General features: G+C 40.8%; 1 protein-coding gene across 5 annotated transcripts in view; it reads right to left on the bottom strand.

Annotated features, from left to right (window-relative positions):
- The window catches only part of ZNF536 (zinc finger protein 536), a 443894-nt gene that overhangs the window by 107876 nt on the left and 314196 nt on the right, over positions 1-21822 (bottom strand). The window lies entirely within an intron of this gene.

Here is a 21822-nt window from a genome sequence, read left to right as displayed (position 1 = left end):
CACTTTAGGTATCTTAGGGCAATGGTAATTACAGCACCCAAAGAATTTGGGAGAAAGACATGCAGGGATTGAGCTGAAGGTGAAGTGTGGGAAATGGCATAATTGATCCATTGCATATGTGTGGGGGACATGATGTAAAGAGGCATATCCAATTTTCTTGTTAACTAAAGATAACTCTGACTCTGATTACAACTCGGTCAGATCCAGAATGTAAAAACATGACTGACATGCAGTCTTCACCCTTTGTAAGAACTACCAAGTGATTCACTGCCACTGCATTTCTAAGTTTCCAACTACGTCTTACTCAGAGTAGGCCCATTGAAATGAATGCACTCTCAATAGGACTGACGTTGGATGCCACCTTTAATCTTCATTGAAAATCAGTGGGGACAAGTGTTGTAAACATGTTGTAGATTTGTGGCTTATAATGGTGCTGATAATCTACCCTTATGTTTTTTTTATGTAGCACATCGTAAGAGACAAGGGTGACAGCTTCTATGCAAGACAATGAGTGCAGCAGACATGGATAGCATTAAAGATATCACAACTCTCCCAAAATTATGCAACTTACATTTTTATGATGCTTGAATATGCATTTTCTCAATAGGATAGTGAGCTTGAGTATATTTCTCAAAAGGTCTTGAAAGGGACAAGACCTCCACTGTACTGTCAGTCTTCAGAGAGACTAGATCTGAAATCCATGAAATGTTACAAGGCCAAGAAGTGAGTGGATCCATACACTGTAAGAAGGACTGTTATGAACTGCCAAAAGTGTCTCCTAGTCCTTACCTTATATGTATGTAACTATATAACTATATATATGGTTATAGTTATATATAGTCATATAGGTATACATGGTAAAATGTCACCGCCATAGCATTCCATTGGAATTATTGACATGGGTATGGCATAGATGATAACCAATCAAAAAAGCAATTCCCTAAACATTGTTATTAAACAGTGGGGTAATTGCTTTAAGTACTAGAGGAATGTCAGGGTCGTGTAGAAACTGTGTTGGTGTCATCCTTTCTGATCTGACACTCTGTGGATCAATGACACTGGACATATTTATTCTGAAATGTGAGCTGTGTCACCAATCTAGAAATTAATCCGTCCCTGCACAGATTGCCCCACATTTATAAAGAAATAATTTCAGAATTCATTCCATTCACTAAGTATGCTGAAATGCGACCGTCAAAGCTCTTTACACATAAAAGTATGGAAGTAATTAGGGATTATGTGGTAAGTGTACAAACATAGTTTATATTACTGGGTATTAGAAAGGACCCCTTTTATTGCTGCCTTTGTCAATTTGACAGAGCAAAGGGTTTTAATGTACTGTAATAAGAAATGTAAGAGGGGGCAAAGGACAGGCGGGATGTGATGCCTGAGCGGCCCGGAGGTCTCCTTACTCCTCCGCAGTCTTGTGCTCTATGCTTATTCTCTGGTCATATACATTTTAACTGAGTTAATAGCAATCCAACGAGGGAAACACTCCTTCAGATGTCTGCTGTCAAATTGTCAGCAGAGTTCAAAGCAAGGCCAAAACTAGGGCAGATCTGTATGCTATGATCATATTTAAAAGACAGCACGGTCTATGGTGAATATTAAAGATGCACTTGTACAATAAAATGAGTTGCAAATGGCTTCTTAAGATTTTTTCAGACAGTGCGACTCAAAACTAAGCGAAGCCTGGGTGTGTGGCTTTGAACCCATACTAAAATATGCAGTGCCCATCCCCAATGTGGTAGAGTTAGCATGGTCCAATGGAAGGAGAGGTATACCCAACATTATCTGTCCACTAGTGCAATTGCACTAGTAGATGGGTGGATTTTAATGTTGCACGACGGGGAATTAAATGCAATAATTCTACTACACTAAACTTGTTGCACCATGATTGATCAATCTATTGCACAGCAAAGTTACTAGCAACCTGCTTATGTCTTCCCTTGTGCAACCATGTTCCAATGGTGCAAAAAGCATTTCAGCAGCAGAAGAAGTTCGCAGCTAAGTGACTTTAACGTAGAGCTACATTGGATATAATCCAGAAAGCATTGCAAGGGATGCCTGGTTATAGGTAGGGTTAAGCTACAGGCACACTGTATAGTTTGAGGGTCTCTAAGCATGCCCCACAAATTGCCATTGTGGTTTCCCACACATACACACAAGCACTACAGCACTGCTGCTGACCATCTTGCTTGTGCATCTTGGGATAAATTTGCACTAAGATGCAGATGAATTTTCATGAGGATTAAAAAAAAACACCATGCCTGCAATTTAATGTAGAAATGCGCAGAGCTGAAATAAAGTTTGGAAAAATGGGAAACTGAAACATACCTAAACTGACAGATTTGCCCATCCTTAACAGTAGCTTACTGCAGAAACAGGATGGAACAAACTTTGTAAGCAAAGACCTGCAAAAGTAACACTGAACAGAAATGTGCTGATTCAACCATTCCTAGTGGGAAGGGGTTCTTTCAGTTGGGTTTGCAGATACGAATCCCCAAATAAAAGTCTACAGACTTTTTTTTAAGTGAGAGGCACAAATACAAATACTAGTCCCTGGGCACAGACCAAGTATTGACAGAAAGGGCAAAGAGGGAAGGAAACAGTTTCTGAAAGCAGTTGCAGAGTGGGGAAAATAACTGAAGCATTAGAGATGTGAGCAAATGGTGGGAATTAGAATGTGCCACAGTTAATGTGCTGCTGACTTATCCCTGAAATATGCAGGATACAATAAAATGTTTCATGTTCAATTAAGCCCTTCTCCCGCCTACTTGAAATGGTTACTGCCATTCGTTGGCTCTGGCTTTTGTGATACTGGTTGAAAGTACAGTCATGTCAGAAATGGTTGAAAGGAAAATACCACATCTCCTTGGGATAACCGTTCAATACCTTACTTAAATACACATTTTGTGGTGGAGGAAAACATTTCCTGCAACCACGTCTCTACTGCTGTGCAGATGTTATTTTTTCCAGGGATAGCACCACTCAAAAAGGTGGTTGCATATAGTAGGCCAGGTGTGCTGAATTGGGCCTTTGAAATTTGCCCTCTACCCTATCCTATAAAAAGCATTATTCAGAATGGTGGTTTGCAAAACACACTAATGAAGATAATAAGACAATAAAATAAAAATTAGTAATCATCAATTGCACATTTTTCAAAATTCAATACTTTTCAACAAAATTAGTGAATTTGATCTAGTGTTGCCAGCTTTTCAAAGTCTGATAGTCATTTAGAAGAAGAAGAGTTTGGATTTGATATCCCACTTTATCACTACCCGAAGGAGTCTCAAAGCAGCTCACAATCTCCTTTTCCTTCCTCCCCCACAACAAACACTCTGTGAGGTGAGTGGGGCTGAGAGACTTCAGAGAAGTGTGACTAGCCCAAGGTCACCCAGCAGCTGCATGTGGAGGAGCGGAGACGCAAACCCGGTTCACCAGATTACGAGTCTACCGCTCTTAACCACTACACCACACTGGCTCTCACATGCCCCCATCTGCCCCCGCCTTGCACCCTTTGCCTCTTACTGTTCCCCAGGGTAATCCCATCCCTCCCAGAGGGCAGAACCACCCACTTTGGGAACCACTGTTTTAGACCCTCAATGAACATCAAGGTTATGGAAAGTATATCAGGGGCTGTGCTTGATTCCTGACATCCTAATATCTATTATGGCTTGTGTGTGTGTGTGTGTGCACGCGCGCACGCGCGTGAAACCTGCCAAAATGGGAGGAGAGGAGAGTGCTGTTGTTCATGGGTCCTGCTTGTGGGATCGCCACAGGCATCTGTTTGCCCACTGTAAGACCAGGCGCCAGATAGGCCATTGGCCTGATCCAGTAAGCTCTTAGGTTCCTAAGGGTCATGCTGAGGTGCCATCCGAAAGGATGAACGGCAAAGAGTGGCACTATGTGCATGGGACAAGAAGGTTGATATGTGAACAGTAGAGTTGTGGTTATAAAACGCTAGAAAACTCAATACACAAATGCATCAAACACCATAAACCATGGTACTGAGCTTGGCCTTCAGATTAAATCCAAACTGTCTTGTGATGTAAACACTAGAATCGCTGAGTTTTTGAGTACAAGTTATCCTTAACAGGCAGTCCAGTCTTATCTTTGCCAACAACAGCAAACCACAAAGGCATTATCAGTAACAAAAGTCTCTGTTTTATTCAATGCTGATGATTTCACCAGCCTTTAAAAGGAAAAATAAACCCTATTAGCACACTTTGCACTTCCGCAGTTTCTCAAACTTTGAGAATCCACCATTCTAATCATTCAAAGGAAGAATGTGAAACCTTTTGGTGGACCAATTACAATTAGAGGTGCATGGAGGAACAGTGATAAGAACATAAGAACATGAGAAGAGCCTGCTGGATCAGGCCACTGGCCCATCTAGTCCAGCATCCTGTTCTCACAGTAGCCTGTGAGAAACCTGCAACCAGGATTTGAGCACAAGAGCCCTCTCCCCTCCTACAGTTTCAGCAACTGGTATTCAGAAACATTGCTTCCTTCAACTGTGAAAGCAGAGCATAGCCATAATGGCTAGTCTTCTCCTCTGTTGGTGGTTATTGCTGCCTGCTGTGGGGGCGAGTTCCATAGCTTAATGACACACTGCATGAATAAATATTTTCTGTCCTGAATCTTCCATCATTCAGCTTTACTGGGTGTTCACACATTCTAGTGTTAGGTATTGGGAGTGGGGCGTGGTGGCACTAGGGCACTGTAGCCCCAAACCAGAGGAACCTTCATTGTCTGTTGTGACTAGGAAAAACTGTGCAACAGCTCCATAACCACCCTGCAGTCTTTAACGGCTTCATCAGACGTTTTCCCCAGTCAAAATATTGTCCCTGTGCATCTGTGTTCACCCTTCTAATTTCATTTCATAATACAATTACTTTACAGCTAGTGACTGGCACGGAATGAAGATAAGAAGTAAATAAAAACTAACCAATGTTTTTTTTCTCTAAAAAAAATCTAGCAATGTTGACAGTCTGAAATCTGAAACTTCTAATATTTTGACTGTGCACGAGGATGTTCAGATCAAGGGCTTCTGTTAGTTCTTACAAGGAAGCAAAGCTTGTAGCCACAAAAGGGGGCTTTGGAATCCTCTGATAGCTCTGCTGATAGTAGCCCCTCCCCTCACAGAACTACCATTCCCAGAGTTCCCTGGGAAGAAGAGCAGATTGTTAAACTACTCTGGAAGTTGTAGCTCTGTGAGGGGACGGGAGTGGGATGCCTCCTAATGACTCCAAGCATCCTTAACTAAATGCATTTCCCATGATTCATTGGGGGAAGCCAGGGCTGTTAAAGTGGTATTTATTCATTTACTGGGGGGGAAATGTATATATTGCTTGATGGTAAGAAATCCTCTAAGCGGTTTACAAGCTATAATAGTGCTTTAAATGTATGGTGTGATGTGGCTTTGGAGTCTCACAGATTCCCAGGCAGTCTCCTGTCAGGGCATATCACGGATATTCAGGGCCAAAGAGAGGCAGGGGGAGAAGCTGGTACAAATTTATGGGGCTTGTTGGTCCAGATGGAGGCCCGGGGCCCAAATACCTTGCATATGATTTGTCTTTCTTGGAAGTATCATTATTTGTCTATTGTTTTCAACATCCACCGTAAAACTGCTTGCAAACTTGTGATGCGAACCGAACATTTCCGAGTATTTCCAGCTTTCTATGAAGATTCGCTTCTGCGTTTTGACAGTATGACAGTGCAGCCTCACCTGATTATATACAGTTGCCTTTGTATGTTTTCATAAATGAACCCCATGTGAATACAACAACACTGTGTGATACACATTGTGTTGTGTTATGCACACAGGTTTAACATGTGGGTGCTTATATTATTGTTATTAGTCATTAGGATCTCCATATTAACCTAAAAATGAGGTCACATATTAATTTATATCTTTTAGCCTGGCCACTCTTGCTGGAGCCCCCCAAAAATGTTTTTCTCTGGAGCACAAACCCACTCTTGGCAACCCTGCAGATCTTCAGAGGACCAAACTAGATGTCACATGAATGATAGAATTCAGGATTTATTCTTATTCCTGTGGTTGTGGTGGTTGTTCAAGTGTACTTGTCAGACACATGACAGGGAAGGTTCCTGGTGAGGGGATTCGCAATACACATTTTTGCAGGTTCCCCCTTGCTATTTTTCAATTACATAATTTGCACACCGTTTTCCATGTGAAGTTTAAGCCTTTCAATAGAGTCTTGCGATCACTGCATATTATGGTCAGATATATCTTAACACTAGTAACTCTTGGTGGGGCAAGTCTTCTGTTTGGATCCTATTGCTTGGAGCAAAGGGAGTTCAGGAAAAATCCACAGGGACTGGATGGAACAAAAGAAAGGCACACTAAAAAGAAGGCCATCAGCAGTGGGTTGTATCTAACGTTAATCTCACTCAAGGCAGGCCTACTGAAATTCATGGACATGACTCCGACTAAATCTAAAAATGGCGAAAGCTGCCAGAGAGTGGAATGGACTCTAATCCATTAGAGGTTGTTAAGCAGAGATTGGTGGCCATCAGCCAGGAATTCTTCAGCTGGGGTTCCTGAACTGCAGAGAGTTGGACTAGATAACCCTTGGGGTCCCTTCTAACCCGACAGTCCTATGATTCTATGACTAACTTAAGTGTCTTAATTTCCGGTAGTCTACTCTAAGCAGAAATTAGCTGGATACAAGTCACACTGGAAGGGGAATGAAAAGCCAATTTGAAAGATAAAGGATTGCAGGTAAAGATAAAACTGGAAAAAAAATGCCTTAAATGGAAACACCCCACTGTTTTCGTTTCATGCAGTAGTTTGATGCTGGCATCTAATTATTCATTGCAGCGTTTTATCTCCACTATTATAGTATCACTTGTTTTGAGTGGTGGGGTGGGGTTTTTTTTTTGGGGGGGGAGGCATGTCTTTTATTAATGATTTCAACACCTATTTTTAAAGAGCTAAATGAGTTCTCTCTGTGTTTTTTTGGAAAGCAATCCATTGCAGTGGTTGGGGAGCAATGATTTTTTTAAAAACAAACCCAGCATAGTCAGCTCAACCAGTGTAAAATGCATACACAAAGGAGGAGGAGGGAAGGAGAGAGAAAGAGAAAACCACCGTATACAAATGTACTAGTCACTTGAATACCTTGGAAGAAAGGTAGGACAAAAAAATGATAAAAAATAGAAATAATAAATACATATTTTAAAAATATCACTTGTTACCATGAGAGATAAAAGAGGCGTGGTTATTTTGCATATCAACACTATCAGAAATTTAAATTTAGAATTTCTTCTATGCACTTTCAAGAAGCCATAATTTCTTTATAAGATACTTTTGTTTGGGCATTTGTATTTTTTTCCAACAAAAAATAATGGTTGAGCGTAATGAATGTCCAGAATATCCTTCCTTTCACTTCCACAGAATGCATTATGGCAAAGGACAAAAGGCTGATTATGTTCCCAACTGCATGGAATCTTTTTGCCCAGGCTTAACTGACCCATCAGACTGGACCTTGTTTTATGAGCATGAATCCCAAAAATCTCTGTTGTACTTGCTTTCGTTTTTGTATTGTTGTTGCTATTGGTTTCAGATTGTATTTTTTGCTTTAATGGCTATCAGGTAGTATCCAGCTATGTTCCACTCACTTGTTGCCATTGACGAAGCTAAGTTCATTGCATTCATTGATTTCAGGGAGTCCTGACTAAAACTATCATTGGTTATAGCTCACAGGTTTTTTTTATATTGTACATAATGTACACTGTTTCAGGATTTATTGAAATATTAAGCCATTTAGACCTGCTTATAAATAAATGAGCAAAAATAATGTCTGACTCTGTTTTGTCTTTCCACCATCTTCTGACCTCAAAGGGCAAGTATCCCTGGCATGGGCTGTCACTATTGACACCTCTCCTGTTGTGAAGTGCTCTCCCACCAAGAACTGACTTGAGGTTTTAACACATCAGACTACAACTTAATCATACACAGACATGATGGTAGACTGGGAGAATGCCATTGTTATCCTTGCATCCCATGGAAGAGGGATTCTGTCGGAAAGGGGAATAAAAGCACGGCCTCTGATGGCGATGGGATCACTCCAGTGCTAGCCTCCCATCTATTTTATCACATTGTTTATTCACCAGGCAGAAAAGCCAATTCACAGCAGTGTACCCAACTGCAACTAAAACTCTAGCCAAATGCCAGACATTTTCACACCCAAATGAAGCTGGCAAGTTGCCTAAAATGCACTGGGTTTCACTCTGAATGCAAAAATCTTTCACATGGCCCTGAAGTATGCCTAGTCGTCTTTATCTGAAGAAGAAGAAAAAGACCTAGGAGTTTTAAATGCCAGTCTCCTGAAATATTTGCTTTGCAGTCAAACAAGAAGAGCAATCGATGTTTTAAAATAGGCGTTCAAAGAACAGACGCCTTTAGTTTATGAAAAATGTGTTTCACTCATTAGATTACAGAGAGAGCATATTATAATCTTGTTGACCTTATGAATGGTCATAATAGGAAGATGAATTATGGAAATGTTTTATCCGCCTTCCACATGTGCAAAAGCACCCATTTGATATGGTTGCAATGGGGCACGAAATTGTGCTTTTGAACATGTGGTGACTGCAGATCAAGAGGGTGATCAGAGGGTATGAATTAGAGACTGTGTTTTCTGATCTTCCACCATGGAGCATTCAGCTAATCAGCATCTTCACACTGTCTTTTGCAACCCAGTCCTAATTATTTCAGGGCACACCAACAAATGTTTGGAAACAACCGTGCGTTAGTGTTCGAGGCTTCCTCTGTACCACATATTTAAAGCAGTAGCATGCCTCTTTAAATGGTCATAGGTTTCCTCCAAGAATCCTGGGTTCTGAGAGTTGTTAGGAAGCCTCCCTTACCCTCACGCAGCTACAATTCCCAGAATTCTCGGAAAGAGGGATTGGCTGTAAAACCTCTTTGGGAATTGTAGCTCTGTGAGGGGAAGGGGTGGTGGTCTCCTAACAACTCTCAGCACCCTTAACAAGCTCTTAGATAGAAGCCATGACTGTTTAAAGTAGTATAAAATCGATTTCAATGTACACTGCAGATGGGACCACAATGGAGTATCTTATAACTATAATATTAAGGATGTCCCAATTTTCAAAGGAGAAATGTTGGAGGGTATGGAATAGGGTGTCCCTATTTTAATTGGAGGAATGTTGGAGGGTATGAGTTTTTCTTACACTAGCCTTATTTCAACACAGTAAAACACATTACTGTAAATCTTCAGATTTGGGGGCTCTAAGATGTTTACTGAATGTCAATGTCCTGAAAATTGCTTCTGGTGCCCCCAGTGTTAAGCCAACATAAGCCAATTTCCACTAAACATTAATATCCATAGAGAAGCAGTTTGATGGAAATATTTATAATTAGCTAATTTATTAAGACAGAAAAGGCAAGACAAATATTCTTTGTTAATATTTATAGGTTCTTATTTTTTTAAAAAAATATTTTGTCCTTGTGTTGTTGCCAGAATCCATTCCCCAGGCACCACCATTTTAACATGTGATTAAAGTGATGTAAATTCCCTGCCTTGTCTCCACATTAAAGTAAGAGGCAGAATCCTGTTGATAGATTTAATTTATGCCTTGCTCACCATCTTTTGAATTCAAGTTTAACAAAGCACAACAGGACAGTTGTGAATGTTCAATTTTAATGGAGAATTGTTTTAAAGATCAGGATATGCCTTTGTATTACTTCTCAAACTTAGTAATAAACTGTTACTGTTAAAAAACGGGATGCTGAATGAAAAGCTGAAATTAAATGGTACGATTTGGAATTTGGCAGAGTTATTCTAATAGCAAGGGCTTTCCCCCTCATTTCCCTCTGCTTCAGGTTTATGTACTCAGGTGACTGGAATGGTGGTGTCTGCATAGTTAGCCCTCCCTGGACTGCACTTCTTCATAGTGAAATTCAGGGGTGCCATATTTGAATGCTCTCCCACCTTACATGTTTTGAATGTGCAAGTGTGGCTGTCATTGCAGCAGCATATGGATCAATAATAAAGAAGAGTGCTTCTGTGGCTGGGCTACATCTACTGAGTTCAACACTAAATGACCACAACAGCCTCTCTCACTTCTGGGATGTGGGGAAGAGGACTCCCAGGGGAGAGGATATGATTTGAGGTTTGCCTGAGCTGGCATGCCTCATTTTGAGAATTTTAAGCTAGCAGTAGGGGAATTCTGGACCTCCAAATGTTGTTGGATTCCAACTCCCATATGCCCCCAGCCCAGTCAGCAAGGGCAAATAGTCAGAGATGATGGGAGCTCCTCACCTCACTTGGCTGAGGAACTGCATTGCAGAATTCGGAAAAGGAGCTGTTTTCAGTTCAAGAAGTTTTGCAAAGTGTGAATTTGGTTGGGCTCACCTTTAAGCGCAAATTGAATTGAATTCATCCCTCACTCCCAGGTAAGTGTGTAGAGGACTACAGCATAAGTGCATAAAAAGTTTCATTCTTTCAACTGGACGCATAAAAATAAGTATTGCTAAAAATGTGTGTCTGTGTGAAATGCACCGATTCTTGCTTAGAAAAGTTTTGTGGGGGGTTTTTTTGTGGGAGGGGACTAAGAAGGAATTGTTCCCTTTCTGGGATATGAGGATTCCAACCTACCTAAACCTGTAAAAAAGCATTTGAAGAATACAGATCCTCCAAGTTCTTGATCCAATTTTAATGGAAAACTTTTCTCAAAAGCATCCCACCGGGAACACACACTCACTGTTACTGCATTTCAGAAAAAACAGTTCAAACTCATCTGAGCTACACAAGTATAATTTACTACTCCTTCTGAGTTCTTGTTTTGACTAGATGCAGATTGATGATTAAAGTGGTAAACAGTAACATTTTTATAAAATGGCTGACTCTGCCAATGGCAACAGAAAAGAGAGTGTGCTGAAATAGCTATGTCGTTATTGTGACTACATTCAAGGCTGTCAGCAAAGAATATAAGCACTTGACAAGGTGTTATCTAATTGTGTTTTTTAAAAGCCACGATACATACATCTTTTAACATGTCACTTTAAGCAGCGAGATAATTTCTTTTATTAAAATATACAAAGGGGGTAAAAATGAAAGCCTTGCATCTTCCTTGTTCATTTTTACCATTGCTCTGCCCTTTCACTATCATTTGGTGGAGTGGATTTGCTCTTTAGTCAAATTGGCCTTTATTTAAATGCTTGCCCAAAATAGCTCTACAACATTAGGTGTGTATAGAGAAGGAACAGTATGTCCCACAGAAATTTCTGACTCCGTCCTGGTGGGAATTTGCTGCTCGAAAGAGAAAGCTAATAATAAAATCCTTCTGACACACAGAGTTATTGAAACAAAATGTGGCTTTGTGGAAAAGAGCTTTTATTCCATTTGTTGGGGTTTTTCCACCCTCGTCTTCTTCTAAGAAAAAAAAATGATTAAGAAACTGACATTTGTGTGGGATGGGCTTACACAAATATATGTCAGCCTGATGGTCACTGAGTCATGAAGGCTGCGCCATGGCAAGGATGGAATGGTCATGGAAAACAGTATCGGTAAGTTATGCGGGGGCAGCTGAATTGGGGAGAAAACCGGCCAGCGGTAAGGAACGATAATGCGCGAGCATCCCTAATGAAAGCTGAAGCTAAAAAGATGCTTAATGTTGCCTTTAAAAGTGAGGAAATTGAAGATGTCACAACGAAAGATAAATGTGGCTGATGTGTCCTTGTCTTTGACTATCACAATGCCATCTTTGAAATGTGAAAGAGGGAAGAAAAGCAAATTAGCTGTTTGGAGGCTATTCTTAGAGCCTGTGTTTTATTGTGATCTCTGAGGCCAGCCAAGAGTGACTTTTTAATGGTAACCTCTGCACGTGTTGTGATGTGGTTCTTGCGTCGCTTTCGTTATCTACTACTGCTAAGCGGTTTTCCTGGTTAATAACAGTGGCATTCATTCTCCAGCAAAAGGTCCGTAGGTGGCATCAAAGGGGGTGGGTGGGCAAGGGGGAGCAACTGTCACTCCCCAGGCAAGTAGTTTGTCTTTATTATAAGCAATATCTGTCTGTCTGTCTGTCTGTCTGTCTGTCTGTCTGTCTGTCTGTCTCTCTCTCTCTCTCTCTCTCTCTCTCTCTCTCTCACACACACACACACACACACATACAGTTCCCCACTGGCTCACTTTCATCTATCGATAACAGAACTAAGATGAGGAAGAGAACTGAGGAGCTGGAAGGTGATTGATAGGTTTCCTTCCCTGACACTCAGCTCTCCCTTTTTCAGTCCCACTCCACATGCAGTCCTCCATCCCAACAATCTGTCATTGGCTCTCACATATTTTTCTGGGGAGAAGAAGGCTTTGCAGGCAAGCAGAAGGCTTCAACCACAGACTACCAGGATAGACACTTGCACATCAACACAGCAAGAGAACAAAGGAGATTTGCATCGAATTTGCTTTTGCTAATTTAGGTGTCTAGATGTACATTTGGAAAGAATTGTTCTCATTAAAATAGAAATGCAAGACATTCCCACCATGTTGGGCAAGATTGACTACGTTATTTGTGTCTGCTGCCCACCTGCTAACTCTTGATGGGTTCTGCAGATCTCCCTTCTTATGGTTCCTTCTCTCCAATCTGGACTTTTGCTGGGCAGCCCTTCAAAAAGAGGACTACTTCCAACAGAAGACAGTCAAGTAAGATGCACAGCCACCCTACATCCTACACTCCTTCCTTGCAGCAACTACCCACCAGGCCTATAAGGGGCCTCTGAAATATGAGGGAATGCATGGTAAGGGTTGCTAAGAACAGAGATGTGCAGGGAAAGGTAGTGGAATGATGGGGGTATCATTTTAAAGACAGTGATTTTACACCAACCTTTATTTGATGCTTTGCTAAGGGATGATCTATTGGTTTTTTTGAGATGTTTGATTTCGTTCTCCCCCTTTAATTATGCATTTTTTGTGAGCTGTCTTGAGCTATTTTATAAATTATATTTTGGAACAATAAACTGGAGAATAAAACAAGGCTACAGTTGTAAGTATGCTTACTTGAAAGTTGACCTCAGAAAAACTTTATGTTTGGGATATGTTTAGCATAGGAGTGTTAATATTAAATATACCATTATTTCTTCTCTTTTTTAAACATCTAATGTGTAGAAAGCATCACCCCATCTGAAACATGCTTTGCCCTTTCTATGCAGCTCTCTGCCACCCCGGTTGCCCCATCATAGTTCTATGTTCCCGTTTTATCTTTGCTCTTCTTTTAAAGACTTCTGGAATCTGAAAGTCCCTCATGTCTCCCTTATTGGCACAACATGCTGTTTGAGGACCCACTGGGCATTTCCAAACAGTCATATGTGTTTGTACCCTTTCAGTCCACACCTCAGAATCTGCAAGATAGGAAAACAGAGGGTACCAAGTTCTCCAGGTTTTGGTATTTTTAGGAATATTTAGAGAACACACACCAACAATAACTTCTAATTTTAATGTGCCCAACTTTGTGGCTTCGGAAAGCATGTCTCAATGGCATAGCTCAAGAAACCACAATTCATTTAGAAAACAATAAACAAAGATTTCAAAAATGTCAGTGGTGTGGCTATGTGGCACGGCTGTGGGTGTCTATAAAAGACCTTCTCATGCTTACATGTGTGTTTGTAGGAAAGTGGGTTCTTTGCTTATTTCTTCAAGGGCTATGATGAGCAGGGAGCTGGCCAGAATTACAGAAAATAATAACAGACCCAGTTTAATGGCATGATACACTTTTAGAACTTCCCCAAAGGTCAGCTATTGTTATATTATAACTTGCAAAAGAATCAGAGGCTGGTAATTTTTCAAAATAATATGCAATGATGCAATAGAGATATAATCAGATCTGTTATTTTGGAACAATAAAAAAGCAGCATTGCTGACTACAGTGCTTACTGATATTATGCCACACCACTTAGGATACATTTTTCAACATTTATTTTTACAATTTATATAAGAATGTAGATGCTGCCCTTCTGATGTCACCTTAAGGCAACCAACAACGATTAAGACCAACTAAAAAATTCACATACACAAAATCTCTCCAAATAGATATAAAACAGAGTAAAGGACACCACATAAAATATAAGTCATAGGGAAAGGTTATCTGTCTGATAAAACAAATACCTCCTTAAATAAGACGGTTTTTGCCATGGGGCTGAAGACTATGGGGGAAGGTGAGCTGAGCTTCCAGAGTTCTACAATTAAAGTGTGGCCACAGACAAAGTCCATTTTCTAGTCTCCATCACTTGAGCCTCAACTGTAGTCAAAACAAAGAACCACACTTTCAGATCTTAGGCTGTAAGCAGGTTTGGTATGTGAAGAGGCATTCTTCAGCCATTTAGGACGTTAAAGTGAGGAAAAGTTTCATGGTCTTAAAACTGGTTTATGGTGAAGGGCTGGTAAGAAATCTTATAGATAGATAGATAGATAGATAGATAGATAGATAGATAGATAGATAGATATAGATGATAGATGATAGATAGATGATAGATAGATGATAGATCGATCTATATGGATTTTCTATTGTGTACAACTTGTGTACAGCTTGACCTTGTGCAACTAGTCTCAACATTGCCCCCCACCCTCACCAGGTTCCGTAATTTATGTCAAAGTGGAGCCAGCAAAAAATATTGCCAAGGTAAAAATATGTCTCTGCTGTCACTCCAACAAAAGGGATGGGGGGAGAGAAAAGATATATCCCCCCAAAAGACTTCAAGTCACTTATTCTGACACTGATTGATGTCGATATTTCCGATCAGTTTTCTGCTGCACAGATTTTAAGCGATATTTTCCTCTGATCTCCTGTGCTGTAGTTATAAATACTTGATAACATTTTCATAAAAGGATCTTTTTTACAATATGCTTAATGAGAGGTTCAGCTTCAGAGAGATGTGTGAAAACCCTAACCTAATGCTGTGAATTCACTAAATAGCGCACAGACTGAGAAACCTCAAGGAAAAAAAGAGGGAAAGATATATATTTAATTTAATTGTTATACCTGTTTATTTCACACACACACACACACACACACACACACTCCCCCCCCCCAAATGTAGCAATCATTCATGTAACACCTAGATGGAAAATGTGTGATGTCTTAGCAATCACTTTTTAAATGCTCTGAACAGTATTAGGAGAGATGATGTGTCCATTTGAAAACCATTAATCACCTCTTTAACTTCCTACAAAGTAGGGGGTAAAAGTTAATTTACCCTTGGGAAAGGAAGACAGTGGAGTAGGGGAGGGGGGAGGGAAAAGAGGGAAGAGAAGAAAAAGAAAGGAGATAAGCATTGTTGCAAGTGACAACTGCTTTGAGACATAAATAGATCCACACAAATAACCTAAAGGAGGGATATGTCACTTTCCCCATATGATGCTTAAGTTTATCAATATCTGCCATGGCTTTAAACCATATCTGCACTATACATTTGAAGCAATATCATACCACTTTAAATAGTCTAACCTGATTCATAAACACCCACCCACCCCACTCACACATGAAAACAAAGTTCACCACAGCCAATCACAAACAAACAACCACACCCTAGGCCAACCCCAACCTCTCTCACCACCAAAGGAACACAAGCGAATAGCAAAGAGAACCCACACAAACGATGCTGACACAAAACCCCACACACATTAAGTAAAATAGAAACATCGCCACCCAACTCTATCCCCACTCACCATTCCCCCTCTACCTCTTTTCTCCTTTTCTTCCTAATATAACACTAATGTCTCAACAAATGAAACTGATCTGTAGAAAATGTAACTTAGGGGGGGGGGGAGACATCGAACATACTTTTGTAAACCAATAAATCTTTAATAAAAATATGTTAAAAAAATAAAATAAATAGTCCTGGCTTCCCTCCACCCAAAAGATCCTGGGAACTGTAGTTTGTTAAGAGAGCTGAGAGGTGTTAGCAGACCACATTCCCCTCATAGAACTACAATGCCCAGCTTCCCAGTTGGCCTACTTTTTTGTAAAGTTGTTTTAAAAATTCATATTTCCACAATAGAAAAATATTATGTTTATTCAGACCTCAGCTTCATTAACTCATTTGTATCTATTGATCAGTCGGGGAATACACTTGGTAGGTTTGGACTTTCACACATCCCCACAAAATTTTGTTCTGTTCTGGTTTTGTGAAATCTGGCATTTTTTAAAAAATCACATAAAAATTTGAACTGAAATAAATATTTAAATATAGATAAGAAAGCATTTTCTCTCAAGAGACACATTTCTCAGTGTATTTTTTCTCAACTTTAGGAGGACTAAATTCAGTGGGTGGCTGAATTCCGGTATGCAAATTAGCCTAAGTGACAGCTCATTTTGGAATTCACAAAGCATCTCCCTAGCCTGAACTGGCTACCTTCAAGGTATGGCCAACTCTTGCTCACTCTATTAGTAGAGCAAAAACCAAAAATGATGTTGACTTGATGATTTTCACCTTTCATATATCAGCTGGAGCAAAGGCAGTATTAAGAATAGCATTGGCTTTATTTTATTTTTTGCAATAAGGGATTCTTTCAAATTGCATTTATATGGAATAAATGCATACACAAGACACAGCTTGTTTTCTACTTGCAATAAATAAAGATCCCATATGTGAACGGAAACCAGGCAGGCACAAGCGAACAAAATGTATAACACAAGAACAGAATTGCATTGCATTAGAGGTAGCCATATATTTATGAAGTTAGTTATTAAAGAAGGACCTCTCCAAGCCCACTTTCCACCCACCCCTTTTGTTTCTTTCAAGACACGTTTATTAAACCGGGCATAATATGTCTCTAAATCCAGTGCTATTTTTGTGGTACAAGAATTACTACAGTGACTTGCACATGGAAATTATCCTGCACATCTGTATTCTGATTATGATATTTAGTGCAAGGGTCATGAATAATAAAATTGCTAAATATGCTTATTGCCATCTATAAATAAAGGTTATCATACTTGAGAAGGTTTTGTTTCTGGAGTGTCAGAACAAGCACGGCTAGTTGCAAGACAATAGGGCTTTAATTTTACTAGGAAAATAAATACTTACATTTATAAATATTCAAATGCTTTCCAAAGTGCAGTAAAACCAAATTAATACTTAGAAAATGAGTGCAACAGCAGAACATGAGAAGTTCGCACGGTGCGTTGGCAAAGTTCACAGTTCTGGGAGGGAAAACAAGCTCCTGTAATCTTAGTGTTGTGCCAAATAATAGGATGCAGGAAGAGTCCACAGCGACTCCTTCTGAAAAGGGCAGTCTGGACTGTATTTTCTTGCCAGGGGCCAAAGACTCCCTCCTCTTGCCGGGAGGAGAAATGTGCCAAATCTCAAGCCTTCGGATCTCTTGGCTATTGATCTGGCTCTGCTTTCCTCCCTCGCTTCTCATCCCAGCTCAGTTTGGGAGGCTTGGTGTCTGGTTGAAGATTGGGAGAGGTGTGCTGCAGGAGGGAGGGCAGATAAGGTACTGATATGCCCTAGTTGTGCCCAGGTTGGATTACTGCAACACACTCTTCTGTAGGCTGGAACAGCCTTTGAAATGCATTTGGTAGCCTTCATTGGTTCAGAACATAGCAGTCAGATTGTCTGGAGTGAGGCATTTAGATTGTATAATTGCAATGTTGTTTCAGCAACCCTGGCTGCATCTAGATCAAAAAAAGGTTTCAGGAAAAAGCGTTGTAATGGAAAATCATGTTGCCAAAAGACAGAACTCCACCATGCCATCTGGTGTCATAATGTTATAATGCATTTAAAACACTTTTTAAAAAGAAGAAGAAAAAAATGAGTAATGTAGCTGAGTCTCCTGACTGCCATTTTGCTGTTGAACTCCATTAAATGTGCTGGTCTTACTTTGATGAGTCCTAAATGGTTTGGGAAGGGACACGGGTGGCGCTCTGGGTTAAACCACAGAGCCTAGGACTTGCTGATCAGAAAGTCGGCAGTTCGAATCCCTATGATGGGGTGAGCTCCCGTTGCTCAGTCCCTGCTTCTGCCAACCTAGCAGTTCGAAAGCACGTCAAAGTGCAAGTAGATAAATAGGTACCGCTCCGGCAGGAAGGTAAACGGCATTTCCGTGCGCTTCTCTGGTTCTCCAGAAGTGGCTTAGTCATGCTGGCCACATGACCTGGAAGCTGTCTGCGGACAAACACTGGCTCCCTCGGCCTATAGAGCAAGGTGAGCGTGCAACCCCAGAGTTGGTCACGACTGGACCTAATGGTCAGGGGTCCCTTTACCTTTACCTTTTTAAATGGTTTGGGACCAGGATCCCTCAAGACTACCCACTTCTGTATGAGCCTGCCTGGGTGCTCTGCTGAACCACTGATGCCCTGGGAACACAAGAGATAGCTTTTCCCACTGTGCAACACCTCTTGGAATGAGGAATTCCAGCCCCAAGGAGACTCATATGTACACCTCTCTGCTTGCCTTTTGTCAAGGAGGTAAAACTTGGGACATTTTAAGGGAGGAGTTGGAGGAGAGAGCATCTGTGCAGATTCTGAATGTCACTGATTAGCTGTAGAATTTGAGGCCAGCAATGGCTACTAACCCTGATGGCTATGTTCAACTTCCACTTTCAGAGGCAGTATGCTTCTGAATACCAGTTGCTGGGAATTTCAGAACTTGCACTCAGGACCTGCCTTTAGGCTTCCCACAGTCCTCCAGTTTTCCACTGTGAGAACAGGATGATGAACTAAATGGACCATTAGCCTAACCCAGCAGACATTTCTTATGCTCTGGAGAGAGCTGCTGTCTGTCAATGAACTAATGACTTACATGAGAACATAAGAAGAGCCTGCTGGGTCAGGCAAATGGTCCAGTTGATGCATGTGGGAAACAAGAAAGTAGGATTTGAGCACAACAGCATTCTCACTTCCTGCAATTTCCTGGCATTCAGAAGCACTACTGACTTCAACTGTAGAGGCAAAGCATCACTAGCAGCCATTGATAGCCCTCTCCATGAATTTGTCATTTAAAGCCATCCAAGTTGGTGGCCGTTGCTGCCTCCTGTGGGAGTGAGTTCCATAGTTTAACTATGTTCTGCGTAAATAAGTACTTCATGTGTCCTGAACCTTCCAGCCTTCCATCACTGGATGCCCACAAGTCGTATAAAGCAGATGTCCTATGTTCCAGATCTGACCCCAGAACATTTCAGGGAGGCCAGTGCCATCTCACTTTTGTAGGTGTGAAAGGTGTATCCCCATGAAAAGATGTTTGGCTTATTGCCAGCCCAGAGCAAAACAAGGCCAGCAGCTGAGTTCTCCAGAGCCACTCACACAGCTACTGGTGGAGCTCAGCAGGAAAAGCCATATGTCAGGGCTGTAAGGATAACGTGCTCACTTAGCATCTGGGACTTTTTGGTATTTAGCTGAGCACCATGTGTGGATGGTGCCAGCAGAGCAGAAGAATCCCCAGGAAAAAAAAGGAAACGAATTCCAACTGATGCTCAAATTTAGGGATCAACATGGGCCATCGCTGACAGCTCATGTCATTTTGTCCCATCAAATTATTTAAAACAAATGCTGAGGAATAGATTATTCAATGAAATGTGATGGTCAGCAACTCACTTCTATAGATTATCTGTGCCAGAAGGACTGGGGTCCGTCAATAAAAGATAGCACTTCAGCACATAGTTAAAGTATGGAATTGGCTCCCAGAGGAGGCAGTGATGGCTATGAATTTGGATGGCTTCAAAAGAGGATTGGACAAATACATGGAGAAGAAGGTTATCAACAGCTACTAGCCATGACGGCTTTGTTCCATTTGCACTGTCAGAGGCATTATGCCTCTGAGTACCATGGGAAGAGCCCTGCTAGATCAGGCGCGTGGCCCATCTAGTCCAGCATCCTGTTCTCACAGTGACTGAGTAGATGCCTATGGAAAGCCTGGAAGCAGGATTCAGGCACAAGAGCCCTCTTCCCTCCTGTGGTTTCCAACAACTGGCATTCTGAAGCATTTCTGCCTCAGACCATACCCAATGGATGAGCAGGTGGGACCTTCCCATTAGTAAGGGGATGCCCTTTGATCATTAGCTGCCCAACAGACTGTTAGAGAACTGGTGGATGGCGCACAAGATGAAATGGGCAGAGACAAGAGCGCTAAGGGCAGCGACTGATTTAACACACAGGTTGGAAATGATCAGCATCGTCTTTGGCTGCAGGTGTCTAGTAATATTTATTTGTATACACATCAGTGAATTTCTAAGTACTCCATCTGTTGAGATGATCAATAGCTCAACTGACAATAAAAGATGGGCACACGCATAAGCTGTAGGGTGGCTGTACATTTTCTCAATGGGCTGACTAGATGGAAGTCAGAAGCAGTGCTATGATCCTAAGCTTTCTGTAATGCCTGGGATTTCACTGGCTTTGGGGAGGGGAGCAGATAAATAGGCAAGCACAGGTTGAAATCCTAACCACCTCTTTTGGAGCAATGCACCCCTTGGAGGTGTACAATGGGTGTTGAGAAGTTTGTTCCCTGTAATTAGGAGCTTCAGACAGAGGAGGAACAAATGACAACGGATCCTAATTTAGTCAAGAAAATGAGCCATATCACTTATTATTAACTATTAAAGTAACTTAAACCCTTTGGAAAATAGATCTGACACTGCAATGCTTTGAAGGTTTTATACGCTTTGTAATCCATAGATTATTGAAGTTAATTGATCTGCTGAGATCATGCTATCAGGAGAGGGTGGGGGAAGAAAAGCATGTATATGGAAAATTATGAAACAAAGATGCTTTTTCAATTGGATCCCTGTTTTTGCTGTATCTACTCAAAGGGAGAGGTTGAAAAAGGAAAATGTTACATGTGATTCAACTACACAGAACACAGAGAAGATTCTACCCACAAGGAAATCTACCCAAACCCTTTTAATTTAGACTTGGGTGCATTCTGTGGGGGCATAAAATAATTTTCTCTGTCCTTTTGTTCTCCACCTATAATTTTGGCTCCGTTTTGCTTTAGAAATCTTTTTACACATGAGAAAAATGAAAGCAATAACAATCTGTTGATTTCTATCACTCCGAAATAATTTTTCTGTACTAACTTCAAAGTGATTTTAATTGAATTTAATCCTCTTGACTTTCATTTACTTATAAATGAGTTTCAGTTGTAATTTTCGAATGAAGCTGACTTTGGCGGTTCAAGTCTTAGTGTTTTGATTAGAGATTATGAAATATTGTTTTCTGAACAAAATAATAACAATAAAAATATCTACCCAATTTGAATTTGCATTATGTCCTTCTACTGCTTTACTGGTAGAGAGGGGGCAGGCCGATGTAGATAAGAGTGGTACTTTAGCTTTTAGAAAGAACACTAAGTTATAATTAATTTATTAATTTGTGTGCATGATTCCAAAAATCTGCAGTTTGGAACATAGGGGAAAGCACATTCACCAAAGAAGACATTTTACTGGGTAACATTTTTTAAAATAGAATGCATTATATGAGAAGGTCCAGATAGGTGAGAAAAAAAGGCCCCAAGTCTTGATTAATATTCCCTTCTGATAATTGCTAAGCAAGTTTTACAAGCAAGGATGTTTGCAGAATCCATCTTACCTGACTTTCCACCCAGATTTCAGAATCTCCTGGACCTCCTATTTGGGCATTTGATATGTGTAAATATAGAAGGTATAAATGAGATACCAAGAATGGATAGGCTAGCCTTACTTCCAAGTTGTTAGATTAGCATGAGTCTGAAGGGGGTTACACCCATCAGCTACGGAGGCATGCTGTATGCATCAGCATATTGGTGGCAAGACTAGCTCACCCATTTTAGATGGTACCGAACACCTAAGTAAGGCTGAG

This window comes from Podarcis raffonei, chromosome 8, assembly GCF_027172205.1.
Source record: "Podarcis raffonei isolate rPodRaf1 chromosome 8, rPodRaf1.pri, whole genome shotgun sequence".
In the NCBI taxonomy this organism is placed as follows: domain Eukaryota; kingdom Metazoa; phylum Chordata; class Lepidosauria; order Squamata; family Lacertidae; genus Podarcis; species Podarcis raffonei.
This window is presented reverse-complemented; position numbering and strand designations above follow the sequence as displayed.